This window comes from Odocoileus virginianus, chromosome 13, assembly GCF_023699985.2.
Source record: "Odocoileus virginianus isolate 20LAN1187 ecotype Illinois chromosome 13, Ovbor_1.2, whole genome shotgun sequence".
NCBI classification, from domain to species: Eukaryota; Metazoa; Chordata; class Mammalia; order Artiodactyla; family Cervidae; genus Odocoileus; species Odocoileus virginianus.
This window is the reverse complement of record NC_069686.1, coordinates 18,461,956-18,489,362: the sequence shown is the minus strand read 5'-3', so window position 1 is coordinate 18,489,362 and position 27,407 is coordinate 18,461,956. Positions and strand designations below refer to the sequence as shown.

Sequence of the window (27,407 nt, the reverse complement as noted above, 5' to 3'; positions counted from 1 at the left end):
CATGTCCAATTCTAACTGTTGCTTCCTGACCTGCATATAGGTTTCTCAAGAGGTGGGTCAGGTGGTCTGGTATTCACATCTCTTGAAGAATTTTCCACAGTTTACTGTGACCCACACAGTCAAAGGCTTTGGCATAGTCAATAAAGCAGAAATAGATGTTTTTCTGGAACTCTCTTGCTTTTTTGATGATCCAGCGGATGTTGGCAATTTGAACTCTGGTTCCTCTGCCTTTTCTAAAACCAGCTTGAACATCTGGAAGTTCACGGTTCACATATTGCTGAAGCCCGGCTTGGAGAATTTTGAGCATTAGTTTACTAGCGTGTGAGATGAGTGCAATTGTGTGATAGTTAGAGCATTCTTTGGCATTGCCTTTCTTTGGGACTGGAATGAAAACGGACCTTTTCCAGTCCTGTGGCCACTGCTGACTTTTCCAAATTTGCTGGCATATTGAGTGCAGCACTTTCACAGCATCATCTTTCAGGATTTGAAATAGCTCAACTGGAATTCCATCACCTCCACTAGCTTTGTTCGTAGTGATGCTTTCTAAGGCCCACTTGACTTCATATTCCAGGATGTCTGGCTCTAGGTGAGTGATCACACCATCGTGATTATCTGGGTCATGAAGATCTTTTTTGTACAGTTCTTCTTGTGTATTCTTGCCACCTCTTCTTAATATCTTCTGCTTCTGTTAGGTCCATACCATTTCTGTCCTTTATCGAACCCATCTTTGCCTGAAATTTTCTCTCCTGATATCTCTAATTTTCTTGAAGAGATCTCTAGTCTTTCCCATTCTGTTGTTTTCCTCTATTTCCTCTATTTCTTTGCATTGATCGCTAAGGAAGGGTTTCCAAACCTTCAACTTTACAGAGGAGTGATTGCAGCATATTTGTTTATTCATACCTAGGTGCAAATGTTTAGCCACATGTCTGCTTAGCCAATTGAATGGCTATGTTGGTGTTTCTCTTTCCTCTTCCTCCGTTAATTCTTCAAGGCACTCATATTTCTGAGTGCAGATTCTATAGTTTTTGTTCAAGCAGCAGACCTTCCATAGCAGAGCTTGTTAGACATCTGAGAGCCTTGATCTAAGACATTTTATATTCCCTCTCATGTGACTATTGATTTCTGGATTGGATATGGACCAACAGAAACACCCAAGCATAGCCTTCTAAGCCACATGGTTTTCAAACATGACTTTCTCATCCCACCAACCCAAATTCGTTGAATTTGGGGGGAATTCAATGAATTCATTCCTTTACATTGAATTCTAGATCATTCATCATAGGTAGTTCTAAATCTTCTTCACATCAAATTTTAGCCATTGAGGCAAGTTTCCTAGTAAAAGTAACACTGCAAAAAGTATTTTAAAAATATTATGATCCTTTAGATGGTTTTATCTTGATTTGTTTCCAAACTTGGAAGCTAATATTATTAAAAATAAATTTTAACATCATGATAACAAATATTCTTTTCATTCTAGCCAACATCATAACCATTTGAATATAATTGATGACTGTTATTTTTGAGGAACTTCAGTGGTTTTCCCAAAAATGTTCTTTAGCCCTCTTCCTCATGTTTTATAGTATATTTACCAGCCTTTTCTTTGACAGTCAAAAAGGAAAGCATTGAAATTGATTTCAGCTGTGAGTTCCTATAACGTTACATTAAACATTTTGGGGTTCATTTGTTTGTTTTGGGCCTTGGTCCGTCTGGTTTTGGATTACCACTAAGCCTCCCTGGGTCTTAGGCTGCTAGCAGTTGTGGTAGAATTTGGTCACATCTCTTAGTGTTGCAGTCTGTATGAAATCATTTGTGCCAAAAATTTCTGTAGTTCTCACAGTTCCAATGCCATCCAGCAAAATTTTGCAAGCTTCCCCCTTTGGTTGGAAACACATATCTGTTGCTTGATATCTGCATTTTTTCAGTCTTTTATTGGAGCATGGCTTTTGCTAAGCTGTCATAGTCTCTTCATGAACTTTTGAGGTTGCTCTTTGTCTCCGGCCCCTTTTCATCAGATCTCAGGTTAAATTTTTTTCCAGACTGAAGGATTTTGATCTTAATTCATCCACGTATCATATGGAGAGTGACATGAGGAATGAAATAAATCTGAAACCAAGAGCCAGAAGGGTGATTTCCTAGACAAGCAGTAATATCTTTCAGAACTTAGCCCTTGAAAAGCAATGTCAGAGATATATCATTCTTTTTTCCCAAGATTAATCCTGCTCCAATGACCTGGGACTTAACTCTTTCTTCCAAAATTTTGTGGGATGAAGAATAGGGATGATGTCCACAGAAAATCTCAATTTAAATGTTGCTTCTAACACTTACTGGCTCTCTCAGCAAGAAGAAAAACGTTATGTATGTTCTTTTAAAAGCTATGTTTTTGAAATTGCATCTTTTGATACCTGCTCTTGGTTGCTATTACTGACTAGGATGACCTATTTGCCAGTTCCAGCAAATGGCAGTTTTCCTGGGCTGAGACCATTTTATAAGTTTATAGGGTAGAAAAGAAAAAGAAAAAAAAAAAGCAATTAAATTGAGGTGGGCTTGTAAAACAATGAATCAAAAATCTGAAGGGAGCAGAGAATGTAATAATTTTTTTGCCATGGCAGTTTCTCTTTGTTATAAATGTCCTTATTTTTAAATGAGTTTTCTGGGTGCTAAATCAATTAAATTAAGGCTAGGCTTAAATAGTCTCTCTTAAGACCTATCTTGACTTGAAATTAACCTTTCTGAAATAAATAGTTCTGACTTTATGCTGGGGAATACAAGAGTGACTGTCAAATGTGCATTTTCTCACAAAATGTACAACTACAATTCTTCAAAATGTGAACAGAGATGATAAAGGCAACTTGGTTTCAAAACTATAGAAATTCAAGGTTTATGGTGGCTTTAGATTTATTTTTAAGGGGGATGTAATAATTTCATCATATGCACCTTAGATATGTTTTATCCTTGGTATCAAATCTTTGTTGATATTCTGTTGCTAAATTTAAAATTCATGAGACCAAGGTGACCAATCTGAGTTATTTATGGCACTTCAAAGCTGTGTAACCTTGTATGTACAATTTGAGAATTTTAGATTTGCTGCTACTGTTTTAAAATGCCATTACTAATATATTTTGTGTGCTGTGCTTAGTCGCTTAGTCGTGTCCAACTCTTTGTGACCCCATGGCCTGTAGCTTGCCAGGCTCCTCTGTCCTTGGAATTCTCCAGGCAAGAATACTGGAATGGGTTGCCATGCCCCGCTTCAGGGGATCTTCCCAACAGGGATTGAACCCAGGTCTCCAGCATTGCAGGTGGATTATTTACCATCTGAGCCACCAGGGCAGCCCAACTATATTTTATATGAATGAAAATAATATGTCCTTTGAAAGTTTTTAAATGCCATTGCAAAGCAGAGATACATGAGGGCACTATAACCAACCCCAGCCCCCACCGCCCACCCCCTGGCAATCTGAGAGGTGTTTCAATAACAACCTTTAGGAGGGTAGTAGGGAGAGATGGACAGAAGAGAGTGTGTGCAAAGATGGAAACTTAATCAATGACATTGATAAATTCTGACTTCTAAGTGCAGCCAAGACATGCATTAGCTTCTTTAAAAATGCTAACTTAATGTTATTTAAAAACATTTATTGATCTAATGATGTAGTCACATTCTTTGCAAAAGAGAAGACATAGTGATGATTTACAATACAAAGCAGATAACAGAGTGATTGTGAATGGTCAGCAACTCAGGATAAATCACCAACTGGATGCATAGGTCAAGTTAGAAAATGTTGACCTGGAACCAAAATTGAGTATACCAGAATGTACCAGAATGGTACTGGGGAACCCAAGAAGAAACCTCTGCCCTCATACAAGATGGCAGTTCAGTGAGATCTCTGAGTTGATCCTGGAAAAACCACTGAAGGCAGAAATGGAAAATAGTGCACTGGCCTGAGTGGTTTCTTGGGTCTATTTGTCGGTTTGTTGAATGGTGTTTGCCTGGAGTGGCCTTTGGTGCCAGGATCTATAGGGCCTTCGTGTTATACTCACGTAGATTCTAGACCATAATGTTTGAGCTCTGGGATTACAGATAGTGCTGTTGCCCTAGTTGCTGGTGAATTTAAAGTTCTTGCTTCATTGCGAAAGAACATAGAGATGAAGCAATAGGTGAGAAGTGGATTTATTTCGAGAGAAGCACACTCCACAGAGTAAGAAGATGTAGGAAGCAGGGATACCCCAGGGATTCAACAGCAAACACTAGTGGACATTGTCTTTGGAGCCCTGGCAGAAAAGCAATTCTTCTATAATGGCAGGGTCTCACTGTGTGTGGCTGTCCCCCTGAAAATACTGACAATTTAGTATCTTTCTCTCCCTCTCTCGCCTCAAGTACCTCCAATACAATATTGAACTGGCAGTAATAATAATAATGGGCATCCTTGTCTTATTTTAGACTTTAAAGAGAACGACTTTCACATTGCACTTTTAATGCTCACTATGTAATTGGAAAAGTGAATATGTAATATTCACTCTATGTAATATGTTCACCTTTCATGAGAGTAAAAGTTTCTTCCTGCTCCTGATTTGCTAAGCATTGTTTAAAATCACGAATTCTTCTCACTGTATATCAAATCCTTTTTCTACATTGATTGAAATGTTTATGTGCTTTTTCTTCTTTGTTTTGTTGATATTGTAATGATAATAAAACTATGTTAAACTACCTCTTATTTTCTGAAATAAACCTAACCTCATCATGGTTTATTATTTCTTCATACATTGCTGGATTTAGACTGGCAATATTTTACCTGTTTGTATATCTATGTTCATGAGAAAAATGCCCTATAAATTTTCTTTCTGTACTTGCGTGGTTTTGGTATAAAGGCTATACTAGCTTTATAAAAGGAGTTTGTGTTCTCTATTTTTCTATTCTCTAGAAGAGTTTCAGACTGAAATCTCTTCCTTGTATGCTTGTCCCATTTGTCTCTGAGCTTCTTGATTCCTCTCATCTCATCTCCTCAGTCTTCCTTCTCTCTTTACTTGCTCCCTCCTGCTATAGTCACTTTTTTTTTTCCTTAAAGGGTTTCTTTGACTTAAAAGAAGCAAAGAAATTGGGCTAAAACCCAAGTATTAGGATATTTTAACTGATGTTAAATACTACCAAATATAACATTTCTTTGTGTTCAGTGTGACCAATTAGTACTGCCTAGATGTGAAAAACAAATCTTGCAGTCATTTAAAATAATACTGATTGCTAAATGAGAATTTCAATCCCCTGTTGCTAACTACCTATTTTGAAATATTTTTGAAACCAGTTCAGTCACATTCATAACATGGTAATTCTAGACCTCTCTGCCTTGTGACACTCAACAATGAAGGGAAACAATTCAGCTATGTAAAGAACACATCAAAATTTCATGGGGGCAAGAGCCTTTTCAAAAATAAGCTATGATGATTTTCCAGGTTTTTCTATAAACCTTCAGTTCTATGCTTTGTATTTCATAGATATATACACTCTCCTTGCCTTTCAAATAGCACAAATGCAATTTTCTTGATGGAATATTACTTCTGAATTGTAAAGATTACTTTAATTCTCTGTAATAAAAATCTGGGTCCCCCCCCCTTTATTTTAGTTAAAATGTAAATATTTTTAAACTTTCCATGTTAATTTGATTTCTTTTCTTTTAGTGACTTGGTAGCTAAATACTTAATGCTCTTACAAAATGCAAATCTTTTCTTCAAAATACAATTAAATTATAGCACACACAGTTTATAAGCAATTATAGTCACATAATGTATATAATTTATAATTTTTGTAGAAAGTCTATAAATGTACAGTTACCACATTAGAATAAGAAATATTTTTGGAAATAAGATATATTATAGCAAAAATGTCCTTTCTAGGTAAGAATGTAAAGTAAGTAAAGTAGGTGTCTCTGAAAGAATACCAGTGTAGCCTGCCTCTGTGGGAATTCTACAGGGATCCTACAAGGTAATTAGGTCGTTTTATACTAAGAACATACACCAGCCTCAGAATCTGGAGTCATTCTATGCCATGTACAGTGATTGTTAAGGTTACTAATGTCTGTTCTGTGCATCATTTCTCATGAGCAATCCCTCCTCAGAAAACCTTAAATGAATTGAAACATTAAAAAACTGGTTTCTGAGTTTTCATGGGTTTAACCAGAAACCCCACCTTTCTCAGTCCTTGCCACTGAGATGAGTTACCCAGAGATCCCCATTCAGGACTTAGTTTCCTAGGGATGTTGCAAGAAAAATTACCACAAACTGAATCATTTAAAACAACAAAAACTTAGTTTCTCCCAGTTTTGGTGTCAAGATGTCTGAAATCAAGGTGTCAGTGGGACCTCGGTCCCTCTGAAGGCTCTAGGGTAGAACCTCTCTTGTTTATTCCAGCTTCTGGTGGCTCCAGGCACTTCTTGGCTTGTGGTTGCATAACTCCGATCTACATCTCTGTCTTCTCATGGACATTTCCCCCATGTCTCTGAGTCTTCTCCTCTTCCTCTTTTATAAAGACCCTTGTCTTTGGACTTAGGGACCACCTAGGTAATCCAGGGCAGTCTCATCTTGAGATCTTTAACTTAATTACAATTGCAGTGATGCTTTTTCGAAATGAAGTCACAGTCACAGGCTAGGATTTGTATGTATCATTTGGGGGCTACTATTCAATCTGCTGCATATGTGTTCCCCCTATTGGTAGGACTCTCAGAAGACAATTCCCACTGTCAGCTCTGTTTGGGGATTGTCTCTTTGAGGAACTTCCTTGTCCAAGGCATCCTTCTATGGACAGCCCACATCCAAAGCTGATCAGAGTGGGTATAAAGCTTAGGCCTTCTTGACCCAATTTGGAATGACTCTGGAAGACCACGCCAGTTCCAGAGCCCTACTGTGGTTGGTGGAGGCCTTCATTCAGACTGCATCAGAGCTCATTTCTCTGCCTGGTCATTCTCGTTCTCTTCCCTGCCTTCTCTGTCTCTTGATTCTGCTTAACAGGAAACCCAGCCTGAAACACTTTTTTAAAAACATTGAACTATTGGGACTTCCCTGGTGGTCCTATGGCTAAGACTCTGTGCTCCCAATGCAGGGGCCCTGGACTCAATCCCTGGTCAGATCCTACTGACCTAGATCCTACTTGCCCCAACTAAGGGTTCATATGCCACAACTAAGACTCAGTACAGCCAAATAAATAAATATAAAAAAATTGAACTATCGCTGTGTTAGTTTCTGGTGTACAAGCAAAGTAATTCAGTTGTACACACATATCTTTTCTTTTTCAGATTCTTTTCCATTATCAGTTCAGTTCAGTTCAATTCAGTCGCTCAGTCATGTCTGACTCTTTGAGACCCCATGAATCGCAGCACGCCAGGCCTCCCTGTCCATCACCAACTCCTGGAGTTTACTCAAACTCATGTCCGTCGAGTCGGTGATGCCATCCAGCCATCTCATCCTCTGTCGTCCCCTTCTCCTCCTGCCCCCAATCCCTCCCAGCATCAGGGTCTTTTCCAAAGAGTCAGCTCTTCGCATGAGGTGGCCAAAGTATTCAAGTTTCAGCTTCAGCATCAGTCCTTCCAATGAACACCCAGGACTGATCTCCTTTAGGATGGACTGGCTGGATCTCCTTGCAGTCCAAGGGACTCTCGAGAGTCTTCTCCAACACCACAGTTCAAAAGCATCAATTCTTCGGTGCTCAGCTTTCTTCACAGTCCAACTCTCACATCCATACATGACCACTGGAAAAACCATAGCCTTGACTAGAGAGACCTTTGTTGGCAAAGTAATGTCTCTGCTTTTTAATATGCTGTCTAGATTGGTCATAACTTCCCTCCCAAGGAGTAAGAATCTTTTAATTTCATGGCTGCAATCACCATCTGCAGTGATTTTGGAGCCCAGAAAAATAAAATCAGCCACTGTTTCCACTGTTTCCCCATCTATTTGCCATGAAGTGATGGGACCAGATGCCATGATCTTAGTTTTCTGAATGTTGAGCTTTAAGCCAACTTTTTGACTCTCCTCTTTCACTATCATCAAGAGGCTCTTTAGTTCCTCTTCACTTTCTGCTGTAAGGGTGGTGTCATCTGCATATCTGAGGTTATTGATATTTCTCCTGGCAATCTTGATTCCAGCTTGTGCTTCTTCCAGCCCAGCGTTTCTCATGATGTACTCTGCATATAAGTTAAATAAGCAGGGTGACAATATACAGCCTTGACATACTCCTTTTCCTATTTGGAACCAGTCTCTTGTTCCATGTCCAATTCTAACTGTTGCTTCCTGACCTGCATATAGGTTTCTCAATAGGTGGGTCAGGTGGTCTGGTATTCCCATCTCTTTCAGAATTTTCCACAGTTTACTGTGACCCACACAGTCAAAGGCTTTGGCATAGTCAATAAAGCAGAAATAGATGTTTGTCTGGAACTCTCTTGCTTTTTCTATGATCCAGCCCATTATAGGTTATTATAAAATGTTGAATATCATTGCATGTGCTATAAGTAGGTTCCTATTGTTTATCTAGTTTATATACAGTAGGTTGTATCTATTAATCCCAAGCTCCTAATTTAACCCTTTGCCACCCCTTTCCCCTTTGGTAACCATAAGTTGGTTTTCTATGTCCATGAGTCTATTTATGTTTTATAAATAAGCTCATTTGTACTATATTTTAGATTCCACATATAAGTGATATCATATGATATTTATCTTTCTCTGTCTTACTTCACTCAGTATGATAGTCTCCAGATCTATCTATTTCCTTCAAATGACATTATTTTGTTCTTTTTATGGCTGAGTAATATTCCATTGTATATATGTATCACATCTTTATCATTCTGAAACATTTGATAAAATTTATTCATTCATTCAATCACTCGAGTTATTTAATTATATCAATAAATATTTATCAATCACCTACTATGTGCTAAGTGCTTTCTTTCATAAGAATGGCACAATGAATATACTTAAATCTTTCTTTGCTAAATCATGATATCTCTGTGACAATCCTAGGGCCTAATTTGTTAGTCGTAGATACTAAAGACTTAGGAGAAGACCTCACAATTTATCTTGGAAGTTCTCTTCTGTTTTGTATAAACCCCCACCGGACATAAGATTCTTTTGCTGTGATTTTGTTTCCCTCTAACAAAGGAGCCCACAAAACTCATTAACTGAGTGTCCTGCTGTATCAGGGTTTGCCTTGATTCTGGCCTTAGTGTTGTTTTAGGCCCATCTTTTAACTTTATTAAGTCTCAATGTGGAGATGAGGAAATAGAGACAGATTCATAGCATTAGAAGCATCACAGGATTACAGAAGTTTAAAGCACTGGCAGAATCAAGAAGTTTTGTGGGCACTCCGACCTTCTTTCACTACAGATGGGAAAACAGAGTTTAACCCAGAATTGCCTGAACCATGCAGTGTCTGTGACTGTTATCTGATTGTTCTGTGTAGGAGGAACTGCCTTGCCTTCTTGCTGGTAAACTCTTTTGGGGAAGAATCTGAATCTCATACTTTTCCATCCTGCTCAGTGTCTAGAAAAATAAGAGATGGGTTTTGAATAAAAAATTGACTGATCAAGTCCTCTTCATCCAGCAAAACTGCTCAGTCATATGGGTAGTTAATTATAATTAATTTTTATATGCCAAGACCTCTAGAGGAAATCCAGCAATCTCATCAATCCTAGGCTTAACAGTGTTCACTGTCAAGGAGTTTCTCTTAAAAATATAACCTGGTCTTGCAGAATAACCCAAAATGTCATAAATATGCACATAATTTGTACTAGTACAGTTCCTTCACAAGAAGTACACGGACAATAAAGCAAGGTTTTATTAGCAAGGTTTTATTTTATTTATAATAAAGCAAGGTTACCAATAAAATCAGCACTATTTTAAAATTTAAATGTCTAAATATTTACTTAATTATATTTAATCATTATTATTTTTACTTCACCTCATTCTAAAAAGGTCACTTACAAGTAAACCCATATTTCAATATATCGGAAAATAAGAATAGGAAAAAACTGAGGTAGAAAATAAGATAAAATTCAAGGTAATGTTACTATCCAAAATCCATGACATTGCTAGTGGTAAACCTAACAGGTGGTTCTGAGCATTACAATTAATTGATAACAGTTGGAGTATAGTGGTCCAAGTTCCCAAGTCATCAGAATCTGTTTCTCTTTAGATGATTAATCTAAGCCAGTCACAGTAACCCCATTCCTCTTGTCAGTAATTAAGAATGTATATGGTCTATTTCTGGAAAAACAGATGTGGGAGAAAGTCTTCTGAGGATTGGGGGCTTTCCAGGAAAGGTCTTCTCCTTATTCTTAAAAGAGAGACAAGAAATGCACAGTTCCTTTCTTCCACTGGATGTTGTTTAGCCAGGATATGATTCCTGGAACTGATAAGCCCTCTTGGTCTCAGCCTGAGAATGAAGCTAAAACATAGAGGGGATGGGGTGGTGTAGGAGTGGGGGCAGAATCAAGGGAGTCTCTGTGGAGAGGAACCTGGGCCCCGACATGCTGCCCTGATGCCACATTCCCTCTGGACCTCTGGTTATGTTAGTTATAACACTTTCCTTTAGGCATGCTGAGCTGGGATTTTCCTGTTCCTTGCAGCCAAAATCATCCTAAACAGTTGGAAAGTAGCAGTTAAGGGTTAGACTTTGAAATCAGGCAACTTGATACTTGTAAACTTGAAAAAGAATTTTTAAAAAATTTTAGGCTCTATTTTGCCAGTAGCCATTTAAAAATTTTATTTATTTATTTTTGGCTGTGCTGGGTCTTCGTTGCTTTGCTCAGGCTTTCTCTAGTTGCAGTTGAGGGGGATGGCTGCTGTTTGTTGCGGTGAATGGACTTCTTATTGCAGTGGCTTCTCTTGTCGTGGAGCACAGGCTCTAGACGGGTGGGCTTCAGCAGTTGCAGCACAAAGGCTCACTAGTTGCGGCTCGTGGGCTCTAGAGCACGGTCTCATGGTTGTGGCACATGGGCTTAGTTGCTCTGTGGCATGTGAAATCTTCCTGGACCAGGGATTGAACCCGTGTCTCCTGCGTTGGCCGGCAGATTGTTATCCATTGTGCCACCAGGAAAGTTCAAGAATTAAAATCTTTAAACATCAGTTCTTTCACCTGTGTTTTGGGGTATGTAATACTTACTCTGCAGAGTTACTGTACAAATTTAGTGAAGGAAAAAAAGCATTTGAAATGTTTAGCACAGAACCTGATGCAATCTAAGTGCTAAATAAGGAGTACATTATAGTAACACTAAGGAGAAACACACATAATCCATAGCTAAGTGACAGACTCTTCGAAAATCAAATTTTCTCAGGCTATAATTCAAGCTTTCAACCTGTCTTGAATGAGGGTGGAAGACAATTGATCACTTCTTACTTATGAAACAATCCATTACATTCTGGAAGGTCATTATTAAGGGTCTTGTTTTTTAATCTCAATTAAACATTTAAAACCACAACTCTGAACTATTTGTCTTATGTCTAATTAAATGGTGCTCTTACTAAAGGAACACAGTCATGTGCCAAGGGTAGGGCTCAAATGTCACCATCTACACGTCCAACACACAGACACCAGGATGGTATGTACTGTGTCGGCTCTCTGGGCTTTAGTCTCCTTCTCTCTGCAGATGGGCTCTTTTCAAATCTAGTGGGTGGTATCGATGCCAGCACCTTTTTGCATAAAGCTTCCTTCCCTCTTCCAACCTTGCAGAAACCAAATCATTTAGAGCCAGCCCCTGATAGATAATTTCAAATCATTCTGTTTTTTTTTTTTTTCCAAGGCCCTGTATATGGTCAGACACTATACCATCTCCAGCCAGTCCAGTGATCTCCCAGCATTAAATCCTATTCATTCACCTGGAAGGGGATCTCAGGCTAATGCTATACCATCCAGCTGACTATCCGAACACCTAACATTGCAACAGTAGCAAGGGTTGGGAATGGTGGATTTGGGAAGAGGTGGAAGCTGAGAGGAAAACGCAGCTGCCTGACCTGAGCAAGTCTTTCTTGTCCATAGACCTGCTTTTTCCAGGAAGCAGTGAAAAATGGCTAATTATGTTTCTTGGGGACAAGGATTGTGTCTTCATTGGTGTCATTCATTGCCTGAAAGTGTTAAGAATAGTTATCTGTTGTTCTTATACATTTAAAAACAAGGCTTAAATGCCATTACCTTCTTTATTATTATTATTTTTATTAGAGTAGAGTTGATTTACAATGTTGTGTGTTGCTTTCTGCCATGCAGCACAATTAATCAGTTACACGTATACCCACTTTTTTTCATAGCCTCTTTTCCCATATAGGTCATTACATAGTATTGAGTTGAGTATTTGAGTTGAGTATTGAGTTGAGTTGAGTATTTTTCTGTGCTATACAGTAGGTCCTTATTAGTTTTCTGTTTTGTATATAGTAATGTGTATATGTCATTCCCAATTTCCCAGTTTATCCCTCCCCGCCCCATAACCATAAGATTGTTTTCTACATCTGTAACTATTTGTGTTTTGTAGATAAGTTCATTTAAATCATTTTTTTAGAGTCTGCATTTAAGCAATACCATTCACTATTTGTCCTTTTCCGTCTGACTGACTTTGCTCAGTATGACAGTCTCTAGGTCCATCTTTGTTGCTGCAAATGACATTATTTTGTTCCTTTTTTGGCTGAGTAATATCCCATTGCATGTATGTACCACATCTTCTTTATCCATTCCTCTGTTGATGGACACTTAGCTTGATTCTATGTCCTGGCTATTGTAAATAGTGCTGTGATGAACACAGAGGTCCAAGTATCTTTTCAGATTATGATTTTCTCCAGTTATATCCCAGGAGCAGGATTACTGGAATATAGTAGCTCTGTTTTTAGTTTTTTAGGGAACCTCCATGCTTTTCTCCATAGTGGGTGTACCAGTTTACATTCTCACTAACAGTATAGAAGCGTTCCCTTTTCTCTACACCCTCTCCAGCATTTATTGCTTGTAGATTATTTTGATGATGGCCATTTTGACCTGGGGCTTCCCTGATAGCTCAGTTGGTAAAGAAAAGAATCCACCTTCAATGCAGGAGACCCCAGTTCAATTCCTGGGTAAGGAAGATCCACTGGAAAGCGGATAGGCTATGCACTCCAGTATTCTAGGGCTTCCCTTGTGGCTCAGCTGGTAAAGAATCCTCCTGCAGTGCAGGAGACCTGGTTTGATCCCTGGCTTGGGAAGAGCCCCTGGAGATCCCTGGAAAGCTAGCCACTCCAGTATTCCGGCCTAGAGAATTCCATGGACTGTATAGTCCATGGGGTCTCAAAGAGTCAGAAACAACTGAATGACTTTCACTTTCACTTTCATTTTGACCTGTGTGAGGTGATACCTCATTGTAGTTTTGATTTGCATTTCTCTAATAATTAGTGCTGTTGAGCATCATTTCATGTGCTTTTTGACCACCTATGTGTCTTCTCTGGAGAAATGTCTATTTAAATGTTCCATCTAATTTTCAATTGGGTTGTTTACTTTTTTGTTATTGAGCTGCATGAGCTGTTTGTATATTTAAGAGATTAATCCCTCATACACTTTTTAAAATAAAGGACATAACAAAGTAGTTTACTTTTTTGAAACTTTCTTTAAAAAAAAAATCCTGTTTGTTAAATACTGTTAATTTGAAAGTGGGGGTAGAAATATCAGCTCCTTCCAAGCCCCACGAGCACTGCCATGAAGTTAAAGGGCTGAACAGATGCCTGGGGACTGAGCCCTAACCCCTGTGGCCATGGCCCCTGTCCCTGTGGCCACACTGAGCAGGGAGCACATGGCCACCAGTCAAGCCACTCACTTTTGGGTGAGGAGTTATCAGAAGTGCCAACCACGATGAACCGAAGAGCAGAGGCTCTTCTCCAATGTTCTGGAATTTCTTTTCCAATCTCAAGAGAAGAGAGGGGATTGGAAAATTGCTGAGATTGGATCCCCTCAATTTTAAGAGAATAATGGCAAAGCCAGATTGAATCCTAGCTAGAATAATATATAACACTTATGGCACTGTGGAGCAATCCATTCCTGTTATATTTTTAATTTTTAAAATTATGCAAATAAAAAAATAGACAAAGAAAATGAAAATAAAAAGCACATACCTGGCCACTCCGAGATCACCACTCAATGTTTTGGGGACAAATTTTCCCGAAAACAAACACACACACCTATACACATATTCATATATATGGAATCATACTTGTATGTGTGTTCAGTTGCTCAGTTGTGACCAACTCTTTGTAACCCCATAGACTATAGCCCGCCAGGCCCCTCTGTCCACAGAATTTTCAAGGCAAGAAGTGGGTTTCCATTTCCTACTCCAGGGAGTCTCCCTGACCCAGGGATTGAACCTATGTTCTTGCATTGGTAAGCAGATTCTTTAGCACTGTGCCATCTGGAAAGACCTTCATACTTGTGTACTGTTGTATAAACTGAACCTTTTTTTTTTACACAGCATAACATTAAAAATATGTTTCTATATCAACAAATACATTTCTATAATTATATTTCTGCAACATAATTTTGATAGCTACATAGTATTCCATTGTATAGAATCCATATTCTGTATTGGAAATAATGTGCACTACCAAACCATTAGTATAAAATTGTTAGACATTTCTAATGTTATTTTTGCTGTAATGAACAGCACTGTGATAATTGTAACTAAACTCCTTCAAGCATCCTTATCACACTCTTAGTTTCATTAGTATAATTTCTGAAAAATGGAATTGCTGGCTCAAAGTGCTTGTACAATGTTAAGATTTAAAATACATACTTCAAAAACTTGAGGCACATTTAAATATTTTTATTTCTCTACTTAGAGAAAATTGTATTGGTCTATTATTAAATCATCATACCAAAATTGTCCCTTCCTTTTTCTCTACTTAAGGTTACATTATGATGACAATGAGTTTAGTACTCTGAAATTGTACTAGGTCTTATAGTTACTCAAACTTCAAATTCATTCATTTACCAGCTGTTTATTTTCTAGAATTTCTTTAATACTAAAATTTCAATGACTGGGTTTGCAACCCAATTTTTTGGTCTACTAATATAGGCAAACCTCTCTGGTAGTTTTATTCATTTTTTGATTAAATTGATCATATTGCAAAGAACCGTAATCTGTCACTATTTAAATTAAGTGAATTTAAATTAGAATATGCTAGGCCTTTTTGATGTGCAAATTTACATGTAAATTTTCAATTTACATGTGCAAAGCCATGTCCACATAGCAGTTAAATGCTCAGTCTTTTGATATTAGCACAGCATGAAAAGCAAGTTTTTATATTTTGGTAGCACAATTCACTTTTAAAATATGTATATATATGTGTACATGCATTCTGGAGGAATGTTTTATTGCTTGCAGATATGGAATAAATTATTTAACTACCAAGCCAAATATTTGTAAATGTGTTTTGCTGCTGCTTCTACTCTGTATAAAAAACCACTGGTTAGACAGTCCGTTTTCTGCTATCTCAGCCTTAGGAAACAAAAGTATAATTTAGCATTATGCTTGATGATTAACTCTGTTCAAAGGCACAGAAAATGCTGATGGTTAGACAAGAGACAGAGTATTTTAACTTTAAATTTTAGGTTAAGTTCACAGCACGCACTACTTTTTCACTCATGCAAAACTGAGAAATGTATGAAAGGTATAAAAATATGACCCTTTTAGGGACAACTACTATGACGTACATGAGTTTCTCTAAGTAAATATAATGCCTGTATACTAGATGCATTGAGACAATATGCTAATTCTATATACTTGGGAAGCATTGTGGACACGGGAATTGGCAAGTTATTTTTATAGGAAAGTCCGATTTTTAGACACACAACAAATTGGGCAGTGGTATGATGACTTTAATCATCTGCATGAAGCAATGAGATAATTATGGTTAATGACTCACTGCTGTACTTTCAACACCTTCAGGGATCAATTTCACCCAAAAGTGAACAGAGCCAGCACCACATGGTCTGCTATCAAGCGCTGACCTCCCTGATTCAAATGCAAAATGCTATTGCAGATGAGATTCACTGGGACAAAATGTTCAATAGAAAGATTACATTTCCAGCGGGGCAGAAAGATATTTGCCAGCATCTCATTAAGGCTCAGATAGCGAATCTTGGGTTTCAATCAGCATTGAGATAGAATGGCAATAATCCAGTAGCAAGAATGTAGTGAGGGCTTTGTTTCCCATGGCATTATGCATTTTCCCCATCTACAATAAAATCTTGAAAAATTTTCCAAGGGGATAGATATGGAAAGAAATAACCTTGTAGTCATTTTAATGTCAGCCACACAACGCATTTGGTGAAGCCTCTGCGGACAGATAACTTTGTCTCTCACTAGGGGAGGAGAAGGTGACATCATTTACATTTAGCTCAACACGTGAAAAGCCCTGAAATTCTCTGCGCTGTAAATGTAGCATCAATTCTTCCACCTTTGCAGCCCCACCTCCCATCATTAATATAGTCCAGCCATTTTATTGCCGGCATTTTATCCTTTTCCCCTAGAAGTAATTTACCGACTTAATGGAAATGTGAGAGATTTGCTTTAACAGATTTTATGAATTTAAGCAAAAGGTCCTGCTGAACATTTCCCTCTGGAGAGAGGTTATTCTTTGGCCAGGAGGCATTTGTAATAGTTCAGTAATCAAAAAAGATTTGCCTCGGACTTGCTAATTTGCTCAGTCTCTTAAGTAACAAAAGGATCTAAACTCTGCCTCTCAATTTAAAGTGAGCCCATAAAAGCTTCCAGCTTAGCAAAAAATCTAAGAATCCACAATCTGAGCTTTTAACCCCATTTCAATTTGTGCAAGTGTAATATCATTAGGGACTGATTTCTCCTTCAGGGTAGCTGTGGCTTTTCATGGAATTTAGTCCTTTATCTGAGAGATGGTGGGGTGGGAGAACACCTTGGAACAGACAAACTACCCAAGAAATAAAGCTTCTTCCCCCTGAGAAATCAGAAGCTGGCGACATTGCAAATTTCATGGGAAAGTCTCTCCTCTGAAGTTTTTGGTCAAATGAAGCCAGTAAGAATGCTGGACTGGGTTTTGAATAGGGGTTAGAAAATTCAATTGTATTCTTAATTTGCGTGGCGACATCTGAAAAAGGTAAGACTGGACAGAATTAAGACACTGTGTTCACAACTGTATCCCCAGCATCTAGAACAGTGGCAGACACTGGGATGCTCAGTAAAAATTGAATGAACTATAACAGAACAGAGCCATTGTCTTGGGATATTGTCAGTATGAGGGAGAGACATTGCCCTCTTGGCTGATTATATCTACTGCCTGCCATTCTTTGACTAGCTTCTTTGGGCTGGTAGCTCCAGTTCCTCCTGCTTCCAAACACCTCTTCCTGGGGTTGATTAATCAAACTGCCCAACTTAATGGGAAAACGTATAATGAAGATTGGGGCTTCCCACTTGGCTCAGTGGTCAAGAATTCACCTGTGATGCAGGAGACACAAGAGATGCAGGTTCAAGCCCTGGGACCGGGAAGATCCCCTGGAGAAGGAAATGGCAACCCACGCCAGTGTTCTTGCCTGAAAATTCCATGTACAGAGGAGCCTGGTGGACTACAGGACTCCCAAAGGGGCAGACAAGACTGAGCACACACATACACACAATGAAGATTGGGGCCTCTTAACTCAAAAAACAAGTAGAAGAAAAAGAAGCTGTAAATCCATAATCTTGCCCAACTACCTTGGTACTTAAAAAAAAACAACAAACGCAATTGAGAACCTGGGATAACCACATTTGCTGGAACTACTGAGACAGTTCTAATTTTTAAAATCTTGTCTCACTGCCCCACAAATCATTGCCTAACTGTGTGCTCATAATTATTAAACTAGAAGGCAGAGAGAGAACAGGAAGGAGGGAAGAGGTTTTGCCAAAGCTTAATTGAACTAAATCGTCTCCTCTGGATATGTCATTTTAGGAGTTATTTAAAATCCTACAAAGCAAGCATGGACAGCCCCCCAGAAATAAAGTAAAAGAGTTAATAATGCAAGCATAGGTAGCTCAGCGTCTTCTGATATCCAAGGTAATATCAGTAATGATGAATCTAGTTATATTTGGTTTATAAATGTATATGAAGAACCAACTGGAAGGAAAACATGGCACACTTAGGTAACAGCCAATCGTTCAGTCTGACAGAAATATAAACCAGATTATTTCCTTATCAGTACTCTTTTTCATCCCTGTTAGATACTCTTCCTGAAATGCCCTGCCATTCCTGGTGCAGTTCTTCCTGATCACTTTGTACTGGCACCATCTGATCACCTTTACCTGGCCTGCATGGTGATTTGTTAAACGCTAAATCATACTGTAGTCCTTCCAGTTTTAGACTCAGGGAATAAAATAAAGGTCACTCTGGTTAGAGTAAACGTTTCTGTGGACTACTTGCCATATGCAAAAGAGACAAAGAGAAAGAGAGAAAGAAGAAAGAGAGGGCAACTTGTAAGAGAATTTTGCCTTTATAAATAACCCTTCTGTTAAAAAATTATTTTTCAAAATGTCAAGATGTATTTTGTCTTAATTTTAATTTTTAATTAATTAATGCACATATGTAGTTTAAACAGTCAAACAATAATAACAGGACTCTGACCCAAAATTCCCCTCCAATAATATCTGCTCTTTTAGCTGCTTATCCTTGTTTCTTTCTTTCTTTCTTTTTTTAATCCTTGTTTCTAAATAATATTCTTAGGCTACTATTTCTTGATTTTTTTTTTTCAGTTTCAGATTTTATTTGACTTTCTACTACAGAAGATGAGAATTTCATTCTTATCCACATATTCTCCTCACCATCTTCTCTTTATTCTCCTATGTACTTATGTTTTCATTTTAATCAATATTCAGTGTCAATTTAATCAGTATGTCATTTAATTCAATATTCATTTTATTAATGATTATTATTCACAGCGAAGCTACATAGTATTCTGGAAATACATTTTCTTTATGGTACAATAGTTGCTTCATATTTTTATTTGCTTAATTTTCTGATTCATCTCCAAACTCTCTGAAAGAAGTGTAAGTATCCTTCTAGTACATCAGACACACCAAGTAATCTAGCTGTTCCATTTTAATCATCTTACAGACATCTCACTGGAGTCACACCTTCTCCAGCTCCCACAAGGCTCAGTTGTATCCAGTACTGTTAGATGCTGAGAACACCCTTCTCCCCTGCCCTGTATTGCCTCACCTGTTTCCCATGCCCTATGTCTTCTTTCTTGGCTTACTCCTTTGTTTTTGTAGAAAAGTGTCATTAAATTCCTTTTCTTTTTTTTTGAAATAATATAAATTTGTATCGGCAATGAAGACAACTTGTTGAGGGTTCTTTAGCTACATATTTTTCAGACTTGAATTTTAATACAACTTGCAATATACCTGGAAATCAAATACCACCAACACTCCTTAGACCACCCTTTGAGAAGCTTTATTAGTTCAAGAAACAATCAAAATGCAAATATAGTTAGACCTATTCTTGTTATGAGAAATGCAGAGAAAAACATGACACTTAAGGAGTTTACAGTCTGACTAAGAAGTGTGATAGGCAGAATAAGGACCCACCAAATCAGGTCCTAACTCTTCAAAACATGTGAATATGTTATGTTACATGGCAAAAGGGAACGAAGGTTGCAGATGAAATTAAGGTTGCTAATCAGCTGATCTTAAAAGAAGATGATGATGATGTGATTTGAGTGGGCCCAATGAAATCACATGGCTCCTTAAATGTGGATGTGGGAGGCAGAAAGTTAGGTGAATGCACTCAGCTAACTGTGGGCCACCGGAAACCTACCGTTAAAGATAGAACAGTAGTGCTAGTCCCCTAAATCTGTTTGTTTGTTGAGTCAGGGGGCTTCATTTACTCTCATTAACTAGTTTGGTTTCGGAGGTCTGGAAATCAATTACACTTGTGTATAAATCATCCCATAGAGCAAAATTGAGCATTGATTCCTCCTACTAAGTGTGATTTGCCCTTTACATGAAGGCAAGATGCTTTCAAAGTTGATTTGGTTAAATCCTAAAACAATTGCACCTCAAGACCAATACCAAAAGAACGTTCCATTGCTCACTTATGCATTCCTCTCATGTGCCACAGATATATCTTGCTGTATTTTTGCTTTTCTTCACAATAAGCATTTCCAGTTGTCTTGCCTAAGGGTTTTCACGGGTAGATACTCTTTTCTCTGAGAATCTGAACTGTTGTTAGTGATTAGAATTCCAAAGCAAACATGCCAAGAAATGACTACAGGTGCCTGATTATCCCATAAGAATATTCTTCAGTTGTTCATTATTTTTCACATTTATACTTAGCAGCAATAAAAGCTTCTTCCCTTCCCTCTGTGGGAAGTTGTGACAATGTTTTCACTTGAGGCTCCAATCACCAGGGCTAAGTAGGAATTTTCAGTGTTGAGAGTGCTACTTCAATGCCAAGAAGATGGGAATTTTTAAAGAGAGGAGTGCAGGTTCTCAAAAACATTTCAAACCCCTTATGTAAATCAAGATCTACCTTGACTGGTCTCTCGCTGGTTGCAAGTGCTTGTGGTTTACAGAAAGTAGTTAGAGGAAGAAAGACAAATGAATCCTGTATCCTAGCTGCTTTGTCTCATTTGCCATTTGAAGGGAAACATTGTGCATTTGCATATATAACCTCTTTCTTTCCTCAACACAGCGCCCGACATGAGGAGAGAAACTATGCCAAAATCAAGGAAACAGAAGAAAGAAATCAGAGGAAAGTGGAGATCAGAAAATGTATGTTAAAAGACCAGGAGGCAAGGAGGAAAGAAGGATTCTAAAAGACTCTCAATTCATTAAATTATTTAGGCAAGTCAGTAAGCAAGGGGCTTGGGAGGTTCTAGGATTTTTGTTTTGTAATGAATGTTTCAAAGTTTTTAATGTCTTCAGAGCTGAGTTACATATTTGGTCAATGACAAATCTATAGAGCATCTATGATTTCAAGTTCTTAGAATGAAAAAAGACTCAAGCCCAGGGAATATTCTATAAGGGAATATTTTGGCTAGGAAAATCAGAAATTGAATAATACAATCCTCCAAGGTTCCTCAGTGACTCAGCAGTAAAGAATCTGCCTGCAATGCCGGAGCCACTGGAGACATGGGTTCGATCCCTGGGTTGGGAAGATGCCCTGGAGGAGGAAATGGCAACCCACTCCAGTATTCTTGCCTGGAGAATCCCACAGACAGAGGAGCCTGTTGGGCGACAGTCCATGGGGTTGCAAAGAGCCGGACACTACCGAAGTGACTTAGTACAGTTGCTTCTCAAGAGGAACAAATCTACCTTGTGGTTTTGGACACAGTGTTTTACTTGTACTCCACAATATTCATGTAGGGATATTACAAAGTTAAAAAAAAAACTTTTTTTTGGTTAGAAATTTTGCTGGAGTGAACTGAGTAAATGGCAATAACCTTTTAGAGAATTTTTGAGAAAAAGGAAATTTTCGTGATCAAATTCTTAACTAAGAAAGCAATATATGTTACTTGTTTCTAAATTAGCACTTTACAATAAGGTAAACACAAAAGCAAGGAATTTATTAATATATTGTTTTGGTAGCTGCAGAAGACTTCAATTCAATGAAATACTGAGGAACAAAAGGACTGACATTAAAAGTGCCTACTATGTGATGGGTACTGCATAGTAATTTACAGTGCCATAATCCTCACCAAGGGACTGGTATTCTCATTTTTCAAATGAGAAAATTGTGCTTCTGAGAGGCAAAGCAACTTGTCTGAGATCATATAGTTTATTATTGACAGAACCTACCCCAAAATTCAGATCTGTCTTAATCCAAAGCATGAAATATCCCACCTCTCCACTGTGACCCCAGGGAGTTAGCTAGTGTCTATTGATGGATGTGACACTGAAAACCATATAACCAAATTAATGCTATAAATGCCTTTAGAGACACATTTTGGTACTTCAAGGAGAGAGAGAGAGATCTCACAGAGTTAGAAATGGCAAGTTCAGGCTTAGTCTTCTTAGTAGAGTATGGTCTGGAATTCCTTGGCACAGCAGAGTGGCAACCACCCAACCAGAACCCTTTAGTCCTACCTCAGAGTCCTCAGACACCAGTAGAGACATGTTGCATCAGGAGTTAGATGAGTCTTCCTGAGAAAAGTTAGGCTCAGCACATTTCCAACTTCTGCTGCGGAGGCCTGCTTGCTCTGATTCTTGCCAGGCTTGCTGGCTGCACCCATCTCATCCACGAGCCACCTTTTCTTGCTAATGCTGCCACCCAGGGTTTTTCTTCGCTCCTCCAAGCTCTAACTCTCCTATGACGACTATTGCACATGCCTCTGCCTACAATGTACTCCAACCTATCAGGACTTTTAGATGGAATCATCAGAAACTGGCTGATTGAGGCCTAAGAGAAATGGAATGTATTGGGTGGCTCCCAGAATTTTCAGGAAGACTGCAATACAATGTTGAAGATTAGGGAGAAATAAAGCAGAGCTGGACATACAGAACTTCAGGCAAAATCACACCCAGACCCAGCCTGAAGAGGGCTCAGTTGGCTTTGCCTCTGAGTGCCAAGCTCCCTTAGAGAAGGGAATCCTGTCCTGGAATCCCTGCTCTAGAAACAATGCTGCTATTGCACTCATTGCCATCACAAGAAATTCTCAACTCTGCTTCTTGGAATCGCTAGTTTTACTGCTGTGGACAAATGACTCTGACCAAGCTTGGGTCACATTCCAAAACCCTAACTGCAAGGAAGGCTAGAAAAGAGAGTAGGTGGGCTTTGGAGAAGCCTGCCCCTTACTGAGTCTTGCTTCTTGAGAAGGCATTCAGGAAAGGAATTCAGATGCTAAGTAGCCCCAAAGTTCCACCCTTCCCTTCTTCCCCGGCTTGCCTTTTTAAGACTGACTTCTTTATGATTCAGATCTTGGTTGAACTAACTCCTCAGAGGGAAGCTCAGAGCGCTTCCCTGGACCACCTTATCTTAAAAGATCTTCAGTCTGTTGTTAGCTGCACCAGGTTTACTCTTTCCCAGTACTTATCACAGTTGATCATTTGTTTGGACTGTACAATTCATGAGTACCTTGACTGTATGGCTCACATGGTTTCCCAGTGCCCATCACTAAACCTTATACAGATGTTCACAGTAAACAGCAGTTGAATGAATGAATAGATGCACAAATATTTAAGAAGGCAGAAGAGACTCTATATGCTTAATTTTCTCTGGATCAATGCAGATTTACACTGAAGGAGTTGCTACACATTGCACGGGGAATTAACTGAATTACTTGATGGGCCTTCCCTGGTCGCTCTGTGGTAAAGAATCCACCTGCCAATGCAGGAGACACAGGTTCGAGCAGAAGGAAATGGCCACCCACTCCAGTATTCTTGCCTCGAAAATCCCATGGGCAAAGGAGCCTGGCAGGCTACAGTCCATGGGCTTGCAAAAGAGTTGGACATGACTTAGCAACTAAACAATATAGGCACAGTCATAGTCGTATTAATCAGCACAATACTATGTTCAATTTTGCATTTCTGTTATTTTTTCATTCAGTGGTAATACTTATCTAATTGGCACGTGATCATGCTATGGATTTTCACTCAGTAGCTTCTGCTCCTTTTTCTTAACTGAAAACATAGAGATTTAACAATACATTTGAAAGGGTATATCTTTCTCTCTGTAACAAATCAAGTATAATCTTGTGTGCTATTAAATGCCAGGGGTTTTTCTTATAGAGAACTTTGTAGCTGAGATCCAGATATGGCATTAATGACTAATGACTTTCTGGCTGTGCCAGGATCTGAGATTATTAAACTTTTCAGGAATGTCTTCCTCACCATTACACTGTTAAGTCCCTTAATTGTGCATTAATTGGGGCTTTTATTGACTGCAGCAGCTCAGTAAATATATTTTTAATTCATCATCAGCTTTACGGGAACAAGTATAATCACTCAGTCGCCACTTCCGGCAAGCCAGCTCCCGGCCCTGTAACTCTGAACTTTGAACATAACTCTGGTCTAATACTTCTCCACCTCAAGAATCTGAGACCCTGACATCTAGAGCCTTACAGATATTTGCATTTTCCAGAATGTTCAACAGAGGCCTGGACACACACTATTATTCCATTGAATGTTGGCTGCATGAGGTTAGTGGCTATTTTAAAATCTTTTTTAAATGTGTCTGTGTTCTATCCCCACACTTAACACAGTGCTTGTAGACACTGTCTACAGTAACTGCAACTGGCTCCCTGTCTCACCACCCTGGAAAGTCTAGAGCCTATGCTGAAAGGGCTTATTCCTTCAAAATCTGTGCAATATTTTGTGTATAGGTGAATTTACTCAAAGAGAAGTTGTGTTTTTCACCAGCCTCTCTGAGTTAGAAAAATTCAAAAATTACTGTTCCAGAGGCTTCTAAATCTCAAATTGTTTGTTGGAAGTATAGTGGAGAAAGATTCTATCTACATGCACATTTCCTCTATTTCTATATTCCTAAAAGGGGGGAGTAATAGTAGTAGAAATAATAATAATAATAATTTAAAATGTTCATTGGACACTATGTGATAGTCACTTTTTAAAATAAGTTTCATGTATTTTTCTTTTTTGTTATTTCACCCTGAAGCCCTATAAAAGAAATGTCAGTCAAAGAATGATTTTAAGAAATGAGCACGCACACACACGCAGAGATGCATTTTGGCATGGACCTTACTATTCTTTGAGTTAGCTTCAAGTGTGATGATCCATCATTTACTATGTATATATATGTATTTCCTTTGATTTTTCTTTAAGTAGAATCCAAAACAGTGTCAAAATCAATGATTTGACACATCTTAATAATCTAGTCTAGTTGAGAAACTGGATGTAGATAGATGTATGATAGATAGATAATTTACTTTTTCAATTAACTGATGGTTAACTGCTGATTAATGCCTTAAACCGCCTGAATCAAAAAGTCTCTATGAATAAGGTATAGAAGAGACATTGACTTCTGGATCTTTTCTAAGTGTGGGGCCCTCTTTCATTGTTAATAAAGTTGTCCAGACCACCCTCTTGAATGACTCCCTACTACCTCTACCCCAACTCAGATACTCTCAGAGGTTCCAGAACTGAGGGTAGACTAGAAAAATTAAATCAAGGTATTTTCCCAATGTGGGGCAAATCCCCGCATTTTCCTAATTTCTGTGTTCCCTCCCCCACTACACTGTTAATCACCTTATAAATGTGCATAATGAAAACCCACTGATTTGAGTTGAGTTCAGAAACTCTTCTCCTGAATACCTTCACCTGTGTTCTATTTCATCCCCATTGAGTCACTGGGTTCCTCTTAAAACTAGTTCACTAAGGTGAATTTGACCAAGTTAGATATAAAGAGCATAGTCAAAGATGATTTCACAACTTTGAGCAGCCTAGTGTAACAGGTAGTGGCTTCTTTCTTATGGAATCTGTAGATTACATAATCCCACCCACTCTTGACTCTTATCTTTCTTCATTATTTTTTATAATCACTTTGTTCCACCTGTTTCCTTGAATGCTGGTGTTCGCCTCCATATAGAGCTCTCTTCTATTTTTATGTACATTGAATTCAAGGCATTGTTATCCATATCCATCTTCCAAATCCATATCCATCTTCATTTATCTATACATATATGACTTTCACATCTACATTTCCAGCCCAATTCCTCTCTTGAGCTCCAGATCCACTTATACAACTGCCTGCTCTATATCTCCATCTTCTTCTCAAGGGGAAGATGGGGATGTACAGTGGCTTGTCAAGGCAAACGTTTCACAAACTAAGTCACAATTTACCTCTTCTGTATTTCCTAAGAGCATCCAGTTAGCTAAGATACTGCCTTCTATCAGCAGAGAGATTCCTTTCTCCTCACCTTACATTTCCTTGTCGTGAGATCCCTTCCAGAGTACCACTCCTGCCCTCTTCCCATCCCTCCCCTTATTCCTCCTAAAAGAGGAAGAGAGAATTACCTAACTGGTGAGTTCTGGAGAAAAAACATTGGGTATAATCAGTTTCCTTCTTCCTCTATTCCTTCTTGTTTCCTTTGGCATCCACGTACTTAAAGAAAGCACACTCTCAGTTCTCTGATGTGAGCTTTATAGAAGCTGTACCCCTTTCCCCAAGGAGACCAGGTGATGTTCAGGGCTGTCAGTGACTGACTAGGCAAGGCTGCCTAGTTCAAAGGTGAATATTAGCAGGTTACAGTGTCCTGCAGCCTTACCAATATAGGGTGATGTTGTGATCTCCATCTGCCTAAGTTCATTTCTCTCCGACTCTCTCTCCCTCTCTCTCTTAAATGATCCTGCGTTTAGGTGGAGAAAAAAAGAAGTTATGGATCTATCTCCAAAAAATACAATGCCTTTAAAGACATGCCTCCATCTCCTTTCCTCCTCTATATCCAATAAGTTCAAAATAAAGGTTGAGATGTTGACCAACAAGATTCTAACTATTATTAGAATTAAAAATATGGTACCAGTTAACTCATTTCCACATGCAGTTTCTTATGTAAGTGACAAAATACACATTTTTCTCATTCCTGGAAAATATTGCCCCTGACTAGTGAAAACACACACACACACACTCCTTGTAGGCACTGTTCTAATCTCTGTTGAGTGTTTTATGACATGTACCTACCCTGAGATGAAGTCAGTAGTTACAAATAGCTGAAATCCAAAATTTAGTATGCAAAGATGTCTACCAGAAACAAGTGTTTATTATTTGAAATAAAACAGCTTTAACAGGTCATCCGATACTCTCCCTATGGTATTTTACCTCTCCACCCTGCTTTATCCTTCTCCACCCCTGTTTCTGCTTCAGGAGGATCACCTCCTGTGCTCTCTGGCTTCTCAGTGGATTTGGCTAACAGACAGCCCCAGGAAGATTACAGTGAGAGTGGCATCAGGACACATATTCCCCAGTGGCTTCCCTGTAAGATACACTTAGCTGCCTGGGTTCCTGGCTAGAAGGTCACTGATCCTCTCAAGTCAATTCACACCCTAGAATCTTCTCTCCTCTCGGAATTCCGTTATTGTCCTTCCTCTCATCTTTCAAGCTTCAGGACTGGTGACAGATCTACAGCTTTGAGTTCCACGCTGGTTCCTGAGTATCATTCATCGCTCTTCCCTCAGTTCAGTTCGGTCGCTCAGTCATGTCCGACTCTTTGCAACCCCATGGACTGAAGCACACCAGGTTTCTCTGTCCATCACCAACTCCTGGAGCTTGCTCAAACTCATGTCCATCGAGTCGGTGATGCCATCCAGCCATCTCGTTCTCTGTTGTTCCCTTCTCCTCCTGCCTTCAGTCTTTCCCAGCATCAGGATCCTTTCTAATGAGTCAATTCTTCACATCAGATGGCCAAAGTATTGGAGTTTCAGCTTCAGCATCAGTCCTTCCAATGAATATTCAGGAGTGATTTCAATGAATTTTCAGGA

The 27,407-nt window shown here is 38.7% G+C and overlaps 1 long non-coding RNA gene across 1 annotated transcript in view; it reads right to left on the bottom strand.

The window, feature by feature from the left end:
* LOC139037994 (uncharacterized) overlaps positions 1-26,280 on the bottom strand; it is a 32,901-nt gene extending 6,621 nt beyond the window's left edge. The window contains exon 1 of the long non-coding RNA XR_011490897.1: positions 26,198-26,280. This is a non-coding gene — a long non-coding RNA (uncharacterized lncRNA). The remainder of the gene's footprint in view (positions 1-26,197) is intronic.
* Positions 26,281-27,407: the final 1,127 nt, after the last annotated feature.